The sequence below is a fragment of the Mustela lutreola genome, chromosome 5 (assembly GCF_030435805.1).
Source record: "Mustela lutreola isolate mMusLut2 chromosome 5, mMusLut2.pri, whole genome shotgun sequence".
NCBI classification, from domain to species: domain Eukaryota; kingdom Metazoa; phylum Chordata; class Mammalia; order Carnivora; family Mustelidae; genus Mustela; species Mustela lutreola.
Window position 1 is genome coordinate 31,723,599 of NC_081294.1, and position 16,006 is coordinate 31,739,604.

Genomic DNA, 16,006 nt, shown 5'->3' on the forward strand with positions numbered 1-16,006 from the left:
TTGTGCTTTCATTTCACAAAAAGCATATACCTATTTCCAGTTGCTTAGGGGGAAAAAAAAAAATCGTTACTGCCACTGCCATTGCCTACTTGTTTGCTGTCGCCTAAACTGGAATTTCAGAGAAATTTTCCAAAAAAAAGAAAAAAAAAAAAAAAACCCTGCAGAATTATCCTCCAAAAAAAGTTTTCCATTGGCTACCCAGGAACTGGGTGGTTTTATCAGTGCTGCTAAGTGTCTCACCACCTCTCTGATTTTGAAAGCTCTTTCCTAAAAAGAGGGGTGTTGGGAAAAAATGCAAATTTGCCAGTTTATCTTAAAATTGGGGGGTTAGCTATTGCTTTTTTTTTTTTTAAGCTTGGCAAAATGAGTGACCTTTTATTTACCATTGCATGTACCAAGATTACAATAAAAACACTAGTGATACCATATGAACAAAAGCAATGATTTATTGGCAACAGCAATGAACAGACTATTGACAGTCTGTGGGGAGAATCAAGCAATTATCCAGGAGCTATAAATCTGATGGCAACATGGTCTCCTGGGGTCTTTTGTGGCTTTCTCCTTTTTTGCCAGCTACTGTTTAAAGTCATTCATAGTCATTGTTTGGAATGCAGTACCAATAAGGGTTAAGGTATGAAATTACTGTTCCTTCACCTTGATTGGACCAAACAACTATAGTTACACTGTTAAGATTAATAATAATGAAGTGGGACAATGCCTTCTTCTTTAATATTATGCTCCATTATTTCCAGAGCTTCAATCGATCACTTCTTCAAAATGCATAGGTTGGGGTAGATTGATAAGATTTTTTGCATATTTGGACCCTTGACCATTAGTTGGCCCTTGCAAGCAATCTCCTTGAATAGAGTTTAATAGCTGATTAAATGCTACAGTAATAAGTAGCTGTTCATCCCAATAGATTCCAAGGCTATGCCTTTTTGGAAACAGATATCAAACCCATGTTCTTTGCTTTCACTAAGATGTTAATAGGAGAATCCATATAGTCCTTTGGAATGTCTGTGTCTCTACAGCTTCCTGGGTCATTTTCTAAGTACAGCTTGATTTTTTTTTCTTTTAATTCTAATCCCATAGCATCGCTCCTTGATATTGGTCAATTCTCGCTTTGTTTTGGGGAAAAATAAAACACAGAAATATTGGTGTTGCTGGTAGATTATTGGTGGCAGCTATTCCTTGACAATGGTGCACATCTACTTGCAAGAAAACTGCCTGAGGAACTTGTTAACCTGTAGAACTGAGTGCTGCCCCCTCACATGGTGAACAGAACCAGGGTGAGCCTGGGGCCGGTGTTGCACAGCTCAGGCTGAAAATCCAGGTACCTGCTGACCGGCTTCTCTGTCCTGTTTTTCAGAGAGCCTGCCAGGATAGCTAACATGCCACCAGCTTCAAAACTGAAGAAGATGACCAGAGGAGGGAGAGAGCAGGCTCCTGAAGGCCAAGGACTGAACAGAGGAGGTGACAACCAGCCTCTGGCTCTGTGCAGAGTTCACTAGGAAGCAGAACTGCAGAAAGGGTGTGGGCAGGAGAGGGGAGGGGAACAGGGAGGGAAGGAAAGGCATGTGGCCTCCAACTGAGTTTACTATTGCTCTTAGCATCTCCTTTGCAAAACCTGATTGTGATCATCCCAAAATTTCAGGGGCTATGGCAAGGGTGCGGTAGGCAGAATAATGTCCCCCAAAGAAGGCCATATCCTGAAACCTCTGCATATGTCATAGCAAGACACTTTGCAGATGTGATTAAATTAAGGATTTTTAGATGGAGAAATTATTCTGGATTATTCAGGTGGGCCCTCTCTAATCATAAGGGTCATTATGAATAAAAGAGGTAAGGGGGGAAAGTCAGAGAGAAGCAGAGGCCTTGGAGTGATGCACTTGCTGGAGTTGAAGATGGAAGGGAGCTATGAGCCAAGAATGCAGGCAGCTTCTAGAAGCTGAAAAAGGCAAAGAAGGGACTCTCTCCTAGAGTATCTGGAAGGAATGCAATGCCCCCTGCATCTCGTGTGTTCCAAGTCTGGTCTAGTACCTCATCCTAGTGCCTAGCAAAGACCCTGCCATTTGATTAGAGCCCATAATTATCTGTGAATGAATAAAGAAATTCTATCCCCAAGTTTTGTCAAATCAAAGGCTCCAATACTCTTCACTAGTATCTTCATTCAATAAGGTTCATATTTTGAGCCTTCTATGAACTCATAACTCCAGTATGTATGTCAACATTTCTGCTTCCATCTTATCATTTCCACTACTTGGGCCTAGTCTTATCCCTCATTCCATCTACAACACTGACCACTGTGCCTTGCAGATAGCAATATGCATATTTCATTATCAATGATGATGACAATAATAACAGAGATTGTGTAAGTAAGTGTGATTTTACCAATCATCAGACAAAGAAAGGAGAATGAATGAATGAATCAGTCAAGATCTACCCAGAAAAAGGATAGTCATTCCAAGGTTTAAAATAGGAGTGACATTGGTTTAATAGACAGACCTGGGACTCCACGCAAGAGGAAAATGTGGTAACCCTGAGATTAGAAATAGCCAAAGCTACCACTACACATAGGCTGAGACAAAGGGAACTGATGGGGTTATTGGAACCCAAAAGAGCTTGTTTCACTGGGAGGAAGCTAGGACGACTTGTTAGGGGGGAGCTGGAGGCAGGGAGAGCACAGGTGCAGATGGATATGTTCTTTGATGCAAAGAGAGACATGAAGAAACGTCCTGGATGATAACACTGCATGTCAACTATACTTCAATAACAAAAATTAACAATATATACATACACACATAAAAATAATAATGAAAAAAGACAGGAAGGAAGGAAGGGAAGAAAAGAGAAGGACAAGTCTTGGGCTCTTCCTTCTCTCACCTTCCATCTCCCCGTAGGGTGCACTGCTAGCCAAATCATCCCAGAAGCTATTTGACACATGAATGAGGAAGATTATCTTGGACCCCCCTAATATACATGGGGTTGAGCATTGGGTTGGGGGTATCAGAGAGGAGGTAGAATAAGGAATGACTTTGAGTTCGAACACTCCAAGAAACAGCATGCAGAGGAAAGGGATTTCAACTTCTTCTATGAAAGCTACAGTAAATATCTAGAATCTAATTATCTCTTAACTGGTTTGAAATACACCTTTAGTGAAACATTTAAAATAATCTTAATTACTATCATCTATAACAAAGTCTGAAAAAAATATAATAAATGAATGTAAAACTTGAGTTCCAAGGAATACCTCATACACTATTTAAAGCAACTATAATAACCCATGATTAAATAATGTCAAATGGAAACTAGTTTAGAACACTCTGTACTCCTAATTTGCATTCTATGCTAGGACATATATCTCCTAAGATAAACATGAGAGAAGTGTAAGTCATGCCAGGTCAGAGAAAGAAAAAAAAAGAAAGAAAGAAAGAAACTCAGCCAACTACAATGGACAGAGACATATTTTCCAAGAGTTGTACCTAAAGTGTGGGCTGATTTTTCTGTCGAAGACAATATAAACTGTCATTTGAGTGTGAAGAATTGGAAACAACACCTAGAGCTAAAAAGATAAGAAAAAATTAAGTAATGCAATGGAATTTTTATAGAATAAAGTGACATAAAGTACTTGCCAATTGTCATGTTTTAAGCAAACAGAAATTTTCCTATGAGCTTAAAGTAGTAGATTAGTGACATCAAAATATCTTATGGATTTTTCTATATTTTCTTTTTCTTCCCTGGTTATGATTGGGGTGGGAGGAACCCATCACCTCATGATTCATGACCTAAATCTCAGAACTTTAAATCCAATGCCAGCTAGACAGAAGGATAAGTCATTTTGTTATGACTAATTAGCTATTTATCCTTTGAAAACATTAAGCTTATGCTGGGTAGACCTAAGTTATGTTAAGATTGAAATGTTCATGACAGTTCATTGTTCAGAGTTGAAAGAACATTTTTATAAAGGCAATATGATAGTCAATAAAATAACTACAAGATACATGCTATGACAACTATGCTGGTTTTTCTTTTTTAACTGCCTCCTGATAATTTCACCATCCCGGATTTCCAAATTCTGGAACCAAAAATTTAAATTGTGCTTCTTTCCCCCCCTTTATCCTTAAAAGTCCAACTCTAACCTACTGTCCTCAATGCAGTCACAACTTTTGCTCACCAAAACCCACAGCCATTTTTTTAGACCACAATGGAATTTGGTCTCTCTTAATACTGTGGCACTTGCTGGAGCTCCTAACCACTGATACAATTTTGTCCATACTTTATTCCTACGGATTCCTAAGCATTTGAACATATTTGTTCCTAAGTTAGTTTATGAGCCCTTTGAAGGTACAGGTAATGGCTTATTTTATCTGACATGGGAACCAACATAGATTAAATAACAGCCTCTCCCAAAATATATTTATCCTTTCATGTTCTCTCATTATTTCTTTCCTTGTGTTATTTTCTGCCCCCACTCATTTTAAATAGAAAATTATCCCCTCGCTTATCTCTGAATATATGGCTAGATCTGGAATTTCCTTATAGGAGTAATTTAGGGAGCATCTGGGTGGCTCAGTCAGTTAAGCGTCTGCCTTCGGCTCAGGTTATGATCTCAGTGTCCTGGGACTAAGCCTTGTGTTCAGTGGGGTTCCTGAACTCCCTGTTCGGTGGGGAATCTCTTTCTCCCTCTGCCCCCACACCCTGCTCTTGCTCTTTGTCAAATATATAAATAAAATCTTTTTTTTTTTTTTTAAAGAGTAATTTAGTTGTAGGTAGGTCTCGTGGACACCTATCATTCCCAACCAAGTATGTCAGAACCAGATAAAATTTATTTAAAAGCCACAAAACATGTAGTTATATTTCTGAGCTTGTTCAGTTCTATAAATATTTTTAATAAAAAATGATGGGTATAAGAAACACAAAGATAAGTATAACATGACTTCTGCCTTCAAATGGTTCATTTTTACTGGGAGAGAGATCAAGTGAACAAATGCAATATGCTTGGTGTTATCAGCTGAATTGTGTGTCTCCCCCCAAATCCGTATGTTGAAATCCTAATCCCGAATACTTCAGACTGTATTTGGAGATTGGGTCTTTAAAAAGTGATTAAGCTAAAATAAGGTTGTTAGGGTGAGCCCTAGTCTAACCTGATCTGTATCATTATAAAAAGAGAAAATCTGGACACACAGAGAGACACCAGGGATGCACGAACACAGAGAAGAGGCTGCGCGAGGGAACAAGAAGAAGACAACCGTCGACCCGCTAAGGGCAGAGGCTTCAGTGGAAACCAAACCTCCTGACACCTTGATCTTGGTCTCCAGTCTCTGGAATTGTTAGCAAATCTATTTCTGTTGTTTAGGCACCGCATCTATGGTATTTGGTCATAGCAGTCCTAGGAAATATGTACATTTGATGAGTTCCATGTGGGTGTCAGCGTAAGACGCCATAAGAGTAGTCAGAAGGGGGCCTCCACTCAGGGGCCTCCACTCGGGGGCCTGGGTGGCTCAGTAGATTAAACCTCTGCCTTTGGCTCAGGTCCTGATCTCAGAGTCCTGCGATCGAGTCCCGCATCGGGCTCTCTGCTCAGCGGGGAGCCTGCTTCCACCTCTCTCTCTGCCTGTCTCTCTGCCTGCCTCTCTGCCTACTTGTGATCTCTTTAAATAAATAAATTAAATCTTTTTTTTTAAAGATTTAATTTATTTATTTGACAGACAGAGATCACAAATATAAATAAATTAAATCTTAAAGAAGAAGAAGAAGAAGAAGAAGAAGAAGAAGAAGAAGAAGAAGAAGAAGGGGCCTTCACATAGATTGCCGCGGAGTACAAAAGCGATAAGACAAAAACTTCCTCCACATTGTACTCCATATGATCTGAGCACTTTCTGAGGAATATTACCGGATGTCTGTGGAAATTGATCTCTATGTGTGAGGACAAATCCACAAATATACTGCAATTCAGACTGGTGATTCCCAAGATAATGAGCTGAAGACAGCCAGGAGGCAGGAAACTCAAATGACTTTTAGACTTGGCTAATAACATTTAGAATCTGAATGTATGGCCAGGATTGCTGATGTAGAGAATAGATTAGTAAAAGTTACACACACACACACACATACACACACATAGAGGTACAACAATCATTTTGGGGTTCCTTTTGTTGGTCAATTCTACAACAAACAGGGTAATTCTCAAAACAGGTGCCCACTGGAGTGGTATTTTTCTGGCTGCTGCCCGATGTGCATTATAATTCCTCTGATACTTAACGCTCAATTTACCCCCAGTGGAATAAGGAGGCAGTGATACTGGTACAGAGGGCAAATAAGGAGGACCTTCTGGCTCGAGGTAGTTTCTCTTCACTCTACAGTTCAATTTTAGAGAGATCCTGAGTTTCACAAGTAATTGTGCCCTCACCGGAAAAGGGGCAAGACGATGACAGAGACTTTACGCTGCCTAGTAGTAGGGCAAAGGTTTTAGGGTAAGTGCCCAGCACCAAGAGAAAGAAAGTGAAACACACCATCAGCATCCTCTGTTCTCCCTTGGTCTGGCTCCTAAATTCTTTGGCATCTGCTCCCCAAGTGCCCAAGCCACCTTTCCCGTGGTCTAACTTTGCAGAACTCCTGCATCTGCCGCTACTCCACTGGGTATTAGAAAATTATGTCTGCTAAAAAATACTTTGCTTTACTAGAAGATACTTAATCTGATAAACTAATGTGTAATAAGGTGTTTCTGGTAAATATTTGTAAGGCACCGCTGCAGCAGAAACATGGAAATTCAATGATGTGTTACAGAACCGTGAGAGTGTTGAGACCAGGGATCCCTAACTCGGGGAGAGGCAAGAGGTATGAAGGAGTAAAGCAGCTGGATGGGGAGCAGGGAAGGAACAATGATGTTGCTTCTACATGGACACACTGGTTACTCATCTCTGTGTAATTACTGTCAGGCTAGACTGCGGCCTACCATTGCCAAGTGTTCCCATCTGTATTTTTTTTTTTTTTTTAATCTCTCACTTTCAGTGGTAGAAACCATGTAAACTATTAACTTTAAGTGAAACAATCACATATACTTATAGGCTACATTAGCCTTACAGACCAACATTAATCTATAATTGGAGATACTTTAAGACAACTGTTTCTTTGAATAAAAATAACACCAGCCTTTCTTCTCAGAAGTCAATGAGCATTGTGCACAAGGAGTATTAAGTACTTGGGGTAGAGAAGTGAGACATCTGGAGAATTGATTTAAAGTTTTCTATATTCCACTCACCAAATGTGTGACATCATGTAGATTCCTTGTCCTTTAGGAATTTGAGCTTTATTTTTTTATAAAATGAAAGACTTCTTGTGGCCTTATGGGAACTTATGATTCTAACTAATATGTCACTATAAAATTTCTGCTCAAGATGGTTTGTGAGTTTTTGTTTCAATTTATGAAAGATAATGTAATAGGTTAAATCTTTTAAAATTACTACATATATCTTTATCTTGTTTAGATTTTTTAAAAAATATAGTCAGACTCAAAACCAAAATGACTATCTCAGTGGATCATTGTTAGAAAAAGAGGTGGAGAAGGATATGGTGGGGGAGGAAACAAAGATTCACAATCGGACCATTGACCTAACACTTGTACCTGAAGGTAGCCGAGTAGAAACAACTGAAAAACCAGTAGATGTGGAGAAATTGGTACAGAAAAAAACAGTTAAAAAGAAATACCTAAAACAATATTACAAACTTAAATTCCATACTATGTAAGGAAAATCAAGGTCATGAAAGGTAGCTTACACCTTTTATAAATAAAAAATTTATTCCTGGGAAATTAGAAATACCACAGCAGTCTAAAAACGAGACATACATGATATATTAGCAGCAATTTTAAAATGTACCATATTTGTAAAAAAAAAAAAAAAAAGAAGAAAGAAAGAAAAGTTTTCAGGGAAAAAACCAGGTGGCTATGAATAATAATAATAACAATAATAATAAATGAAAAGGACCAATTTGAAATCCTGGGAATAAAAAACTATTTTTGTTATTGAAATAAAAAAAAGTCAATGGACAAAAAAATAAACTCGATAGAGAAATAGATCATTAGTAAACTGAGTGATAGCAATGAAAGTAATATAGAGAGATAAAAATGCTTGTTTAATACTTGGAAGGAGAGTTAAGAAAGAGACATGGAGGGGCGTCAGGGTGGTTCAGTGGGTTGGGCCTCTGCCTTCGGCTCAAGTCATGGTCTCAGGGTCCTGGGATCGAGCTCTGCATCGGGCTCTCTGCTCAGCAGGAAGCCTTCTTCCCCCTCTCCCCGCCTCTCTGCCTACTTGTGATCTCTCTCTCTCTGTCAAATGAATAAATAGGATCTTTAAAAAAAGAAAGAAAGAAAGAAAGACAGACAGACATGGAGGGAAGAATGAGTTGCCCACTAATGCCTAAGAGGAATTCTAGATTTTGAAAAAAGATGAGTTGATAAGGCAATATGAAGGGGCACCTGGGTGGTTCAGTTGGTTAAGTGTCTAACTCTTGGTTTTGGCTCAGGTCATGATCTCAGGATAGTGAGTTGGAGTTCCTGAGTCAGGCTCCATGCTGGGCATGGAGTCTGCTTGGAAGTCAATTTCTTCCTCTCCCTCTGCCCTTCCCTGCTGAAAAAAGAAAGAAGGCAGTATTAAAAGAGACATCTATTTGCTGTTTTTCAGAATTTTAAAAATTTGTTTTCTCAGATAGAACATGAAAATCAAATGCCAAGAAGCATAAAGAGAATAAATTTACATCAAAACACATTGCCGTGGGGGCGCCTGGGTGGCTCAGTGGGTTAAGCCTCTGCCTTCCGCTCAGGTCATGATCTCAGGGTCATGGGATCGGGTCCCGCATGGGGCTCTCAGCAGGGAGCCTGCTTCCCTTCCTCTCTCTCTGCCTGCCTCTCTGCCTACTTGTGATTTCTGTCTTTCAAATAAATAAATAATCTTTAAAAAACAAAAAAACAAAAAACAAAACATACATTGCCGTGAAATTTCAGAACATCAAAGAAAAAAGTAGTAAAAGTTACCTCTGGAGTCGTATTTCCTAACAAAGACATTTTACCTATAAAGAAAAGGCACTTAGATTGACAATGAATGTTGAGGAACAATAACTATCAATTTAGAATTCTACAACTTGTCCAAACTCTCATGACAAAATCAAGACATTTCAGACATAAAGAGACCGAAGGGTTTTGATGCCTGCAGAGCCCCACTAAAAAGAGCCAAGAAAGGAAATATTTCAGTTAGAACCATGAACCCAAACAGAGAAATGCACAAAGCAAATGTTAAGTGAAATAGTGTTTTAAAAGTAATAATTCATTACCATGATGTTAAAATTCATTTTACTTTTATAAAATTAGAATTAATTTTGTAGACAAGGCAGATACGTTGAGAAGAGTTCAGATGAAGTTGCTAAGTTCCATGTCTCTGGCAGAGGACAAACCTACAAAATATTTTAGATTTAGAACCAAAACATTGAAAGAATAAGAAAGTTTGTTTTTTGTGTTGGGCTAAACTAGTTTTTAAATTTAACTCTTATGTATCTGCAAATAAAAACAGTTTAATATGCTTTAGTTGAATTACAGATTTTCCAAAGAGGACAATGATATAACTGAAATTAATAATATTTCATTGTATCAATAGTCAAAGTGGTGTGAAGACATGAACATTAACAGAGCAAGATCCTTCAATCAGCTGTTCAGAAAATATTCAAGAATAGATAGACTTTGGGGGCACCTGGGTGCTCAGTTGTAAGCATCTGTCTTAGACTAAGTCATGATCCCCGGGCCCTGGATTGAGCCTCGCATCGGGCTCCCTGCTCTGCGGGAAGCCTGCCTCTCCCTCTCCCACTCCCCCTGCTTGTGTTCCCTCTTTCTCTGTGTCTCTCTCTGTCAAAAAAAATAAATAATATCTTAAAAAAAAAAAAAAGAGGTTAGGCTTTGTATTAAAACCAAGCTCTGCTCTTCCACAACCCAAGCACCTGAGTATCCAAAGGCGGGTTTCTTGATCTTTCTGATGTTCAGTCCACTTATCTGTTAAAAGGAGTAGTAACATCTACCTTACATGGTTGTGGGGTGAAGTTTTGAGGTAAAGTTTATAAAGTGCCTGATACATGGTAAGCATTCAATAAATGGAAGCAAATATTTATTAAAAATAATTATAGGAACCAAATTACACTGGTGAGTACACGGGATATGAGTGCAATTTTAACATCCATGTCCTTAGTGGACCACAGAGAGAGAGAAAGGATAAGAATTAAATACCAAGTGAGCCAACAATGCAATAATAGTTCCTAATTTGTATCTTAATTATAAAATGAGCACATATTTGCAGAAAAAGTACTTGATGTAGAAAGAGTAAATAGGCTTCAGAGTAAAATACTTTACTTTTGTACTTTTGTCCTTTTTCTTAAGTCCTCTAAACAGATTGCCAAATGTAATTTAAAAGATCACAATTTTTTTTTTTTTTAAGTTGGATTGGGACCCATGGTAACCACATCAGCAAAGCTGTAGACCTTTTAGAAATGGGTTTTTAAATGGAATTGTTGACAGACTTTTGCCTATGGTCACGTACCTGTGTCCTTGCATTTGGCTCTAAGACATTCTTTTACCTCATAAACAATCCCTAGTTCTTGTCACAGAGACTTCTTTTTCCTAAATTATTTTTGCTGATGTAAAAGATTATTGAGAGAATTTAAGCAAGGCCTCTGAGGCAGTATTTGGACGGCAAGCATTTTTCACCAGCTTCATTATGTGGACAGGAAATATAAATCAGGCTGATAAATACTATTTGGGGCAAAGGTGAGGGCCAATGGAACTGTTAAAACAAATTGAGTCTATAGTGTAAAGGAAGATTTTACTGTGCAGAGATGTAAAGATTTTAAGATGAAAGGTGTGTTCACTTTCTGTTGCTTGCCTCAACGCCCTCAACTGTGTCTGCAATTTATTGCATCTATTCCAAGTTACTAGTTTGGATTGTATGGTTTCAAAGTGGTTAATACCAGAGGCTTGCTTTTTCATTAACCTGATGTATTTGGTATGTCAACGTGTCATGTATATGCTAGAGAATTTTGTTGAGGATTCGGCAGCAGCATGGAAGTTAATTAGAGAATGTTTCACATGGCACAGATGTTTGTATGAGAACAGAAATATATTTTTCTTCTTAATATAATCATAGAACAGTGTATTTAAACTAGTCAGGAACGCTGTGATGAGATTTCAATGATAACAAGATTTTTTAATATAAGCAAAATATGGTTTGTGATGAGATTGATTAACATTCAAGTACTGAGAGTAATGTTTAGATAAAATGATGTAGGAATTGGAGCAGAGGGGAGTAGGAATGGTGTTGGATGAATTATTAGCTATTTTGATACTAAATAATAGGCACATAGAGTTCACTGTACTACTGCATTTTTATGTATGTTTGAAATGTTCTTTAATATAAATTTTTAATACGGTATTTAAAATATTTTTGATAACATTAGAACATGTTTATGACATGGTAAACAAAAATACAAAGCAAAATTGTCAATGCAGTGTAAATAATGTGGAGAAAGTGTAAAAGAAAGGTCATAAACAATTGAAGATATAAATAACAACTGTCCCTTGAAAGTGAAATAATAGGTGCTTTTTTCCCTACATAATTATTTCTGAATTTTAAAAACTATCAGTCCTATAGGCTTATCTCTTCATTATTTCTAGCCTTATAACTTTTAGGCTACTTACAATAATAAGTAGTTTATTTTATTTTCTAAAGCTCTATTTATTCATTTGAGAGAGAGAGAAAGAGAGAGAGAGAGAGAGCAAGCAGAGGGAGAGGGAGAGGGAGAAGCAAACTCCCCACTGAGCCGGAAGCCCAACATGGGGATCAATCCCAGGATCTGGAGATCATGACCTGAGCCAAAGGCAGTTGCTTAACCATATGAGCCACCCAAGTTTCTTACAATAATAAATATTTTAATACCATTCCAGATTATAGCAATGTTACAAGACTTTCCTTCCCTCAGCCCCCAATACACCCACAATTATATTATCTCAAATCTGCCAAGGGTATTTGATTTGTGTTATCAACCAATCAACTGGAAGTCACCACATGGGATCACAATGATGCACATCTTGAGTGAATAATAAGAAGTCTGTACCCCAGTCTCTTTCTTAAAATCACATTTTCAGTTTTATTTGGTCAGTGTTATAAAACTCATTCTCTTGCTATTTCCTTATATTGTCCCAATGCACTAGCATTATGGGAAACATGTCTAACTGGATATTAGAACGAAACTGTGCTGAGACCCAAAAACAATAGATTTCAGATCCCAAAATGGCATGGGGAGACAGATTGGCATTCAGACATTTCAAACAGGATAGCGAAGACCAAGTTAAAGACCTTGTCCAGACTGAGGACATAAACACTATTCAGACTGAGGCCAGAAAACAGACTGGTGAGCTGTGTGAGAGGGAGCTCCTGAGAGACAGCTGGGCTCCGAGTTCTGTCTAAACCGGTGAAGAAGGGGGGATTGAATGTGCTGCCCCCTTTGTCGCAAAAGACCAGGGTTTCAGTAGGGGTTCTCACAGAAGCTGCCATACGTCATCTGCAGATAAAAGGTGCTGTAGCTTTTGTTAAACCTATCATAAAAGTGACAAGGGGGCAATTGGTAGCTATAAGCTCTAGCAGCAGAAGCAAAGGAGAAGAAGCTACATTGGACAGTTTGTACTCCCAAAGCTTTTAAGGGAAGGATGCATGACCATTTCCCATAAACCAGGTGTGGAGCCACACAGATGAACATAAACAGATCTGAAGCAGGTTAAAATGCTGCCTAAGAGGGCACCTGGAGTCACAGTGGGACCTCAAAGGAGAGAGTCTCTGAATATTGGACCATCAGAAACAGGGCTAGGGATAAGGAAAGTAGCCAGCTAGAAGAAGATGGGTAAGCAACATCAGACACACACACACACACACACACACACACACACACACAGCTTAATGTTCTCACGAAAGTACCAATGAGGGAAAACAAAACAGCTTTAAATACCAAGCATTCTCAGGAATTCTCCAGCCATGTTTATATAGTCCTTAACAAGTAAAACTTTTCATAACCCTATTTACACAAAGATTCAAGCTACATGTTTTAAGTTGGTATACACTTAAGAGAACATACAAAATAGGTCTATAAGTTAAAATTCTTCTGCCCACTAAAAATAAGTTTTACGTTAAGCATATCCTACTATAGTTACCCTTCCTTTATATTACAACAAGCCTCCAACATACTCTAAGTTTTTCTCTTTGAAGCAACCTTATGATTCATATCACAATCTCAACATTGCTTTAATTGCTATTATTATATTATTATTATCATTATTTGATGTATTTGATCATCACACATTGAACTGGGAATACTCTATGCTGACCATGCTAACTTTTTGTACTCTGAGATTTTTCTGAAAGCAAACTTTCTAGCAAAAATAAGATTTTCAAATCCATATTGATTTTTTTTCCTACCCTAAGACATGAAATTTGCTACTCTCCAAAGGTGAATAGTGTTAGAGATCAAATATGAAAAAAAGGGATCAATTTATACAGGCCAAAGAATCTCTATGTGGTTGTTCCCAGTAAATACCAGTGATGGTCAGCATGCTACTATTCATGGCCACATGGTCATAGCTCTGAAAAAATAGTTTATTTTTTAGATCATGAATTAAAACAAATATACAATTTAACACTAACTTTATTATGTCTTTTTCAATTGTTTTCCAATATAAAAACTTGAAACTTATTTTAACATTTTCTTTTATTCATTTTCTTACAATTTTCCTTTAAACATTTCTGATCTCTACTCCTAACTATATTTGTCAGTTACAGTCCATTTATGCTTCACAGATCACCATCCTATGATCACTTTATTGACACATTCACACGCAGTTGTTATAATTTCTGGGACTGGAATCTGACTCTTCAACTCTAGAGTCTGACTTCTGATGTTATATCTGGTAGAGATTAAAGTCTTCTACCACAGGGAGCTTAAAATGAATGAGGAGAACAAAACTAATATTTCAAAACAACCTCCAAGTAACAAAATGCTTTAAAAAATGTGCTGTACAATGTAGCACAATACATGAGTTGGCTGTACCTACTAGTGAACACAAATAGGCCTCATTTCCAGCCCAGCCCCAAACTTGATCATTTTGCCCCCCACTATGATTAGGCGTGATTTCAGTTGCTTTCTGAGAATCCTGTGTCCAAATCCTTTCCTTTAGCAATCTGGCAAGAATTTATACATGTGATCAGAATTACCCACCCAAAGGTCTCCTAACTACTACCCTTGAGTCTTCTGTTGAGAAAGAAGGCCAAGAATCTGGTAGATACAATAAAATAGCAAAGAGAAGCACTTGTGGGTGCAGAGAGGAGGGCCAGCCAAGATTTATAGATTACTGGTCCAGGTTTCTTCTCCGAAGGTAGGACTCTGAAGCTGAACCTACACACGGGGAGGTTACCCCAGGGAAGAGGGATAAAGAATGTGTTACAAACCAGGCAACAGCATGGCCAAAGACTTGGAGAAAGTAATAGGAAATAGTAGGTTTGATTGTAACTTTGATGGGTAGGAGGGAATAACAAGATGCTGGGTAGACAGAAGAGAAAGAGCCAAGAAGAGAACAGGCCAGTTCAAGAAGGCCTCCGCAAAGACTTTCCAGAAGCACAATTCTGGGCAGTGTGGACATGGGCTTGGGGAGTGACAGGATACAAGGCAGGGAATCTCGAGACGGGTGACTGTTCTAGTAATCTGAGAAACAATAAAGGCAAAATCAGGGTGGTCATGTGATAACTGCAAAAAGCAGAGCAATTTGAGAGCTGATGAAGGAGCACAATGGACAGAACTTGATGGAAGGATTCAGGGACAAAGTTCAGCATAGCTTTTCAGATTCTTGGTCTGGGAAAGTGGGCCTAGGAATTTTGTCATTTACTATAATGGAAGAACTCAGAGGAGGAGGACTTGGGGATTGAATGTGGGTATTTGCAACACACCTCAGGGGAGATTTTTGTATGTGTTGCAGATTGATCGATCTAGGGAGCAAACTCCAAGCTAGAGATAATCATAAGCACTATTTAATCTCTAGATATGAATTAGGTAGTCATGAGCTTATAGCGCATGAGAGTAGGATTGCCAAGAGTTAGCGTAAGGGCAGGGAAATCTGGGAAGTGAAGGAGAGGCAAGGGAAGGAAGGGAAAGTCTAAAGACAAAATTCTGAATAATGCTATGATTTAAGGGACTCTCACATACCAAACAACCAAGTTTAATCAAAGGAACACTAATAGTATGAAGTAATCAGAGGCAATAAAAAATTGCCTTTGTTGAAGGAAGAAGTAACCAACAACGTCTAATATTTTTACAAATTAAAGTTCAGAAAGACCCCATTATAAATTAGGTACAAAACTGGGTGACTTGTCAGAGGCAGTTCTGGAGGTTTTTATACTTAATAGTGGTGAAAGAGTGTTACGGTGTGGTACATGTTCTAAACGTAACATTCAATGTCTAAGCAAAATTATCACTTTATTTTTATTGTTAAAGGAGGTAAAGCTTTCAACATAAGTGGTTTAAAATACAACAATGTATTTTGTAATCACTGGAAATCCTCCTGTTTGGCATGCTGGTTGGTAAGTGATACGGCACATCCCAAAGGAAGACAGAGTTCATTTTATTGGTAAGACTTTCCACAGTGTCTGGAACCATTTTATTAAATAGGAGTTAGGTTTCCTTAACTGTGTCTAAGATTAAGCACCCTTTAAGCTCTTCTTATTAATTTCACAAGCCCACAGTCCACATTGTTCCTCTGTATATAAAATTCAAATGGAAAGACTCATTAGAGTTAAAATTTCTAATACTTTTGCCATTATCCCCCATTTAAGTATGTCTGTTCTTAATTTCTGTGAAAAACGATACATTTGGACCACACCGCTCTTCTGTGTAGAGGGAGTCTGTGGTAGTGGCAGGTGATAATAATCAATGT

General features: G+C 38.1%; 1 pseudogene; it reads right to left on the reverse strand.

Moving 5' to 3' along the window:
* Nucleotides 1-573: 573 nt before the first annotated feature.
* LOC131831111 (thioredoxin-like protein 1) lies at nt 574-1,393 on the reverse strand (annotated as a pseudogene).
* Between the last annotated feature and the right edge of the window lie 14,613 nt (nt 1,394-16,006).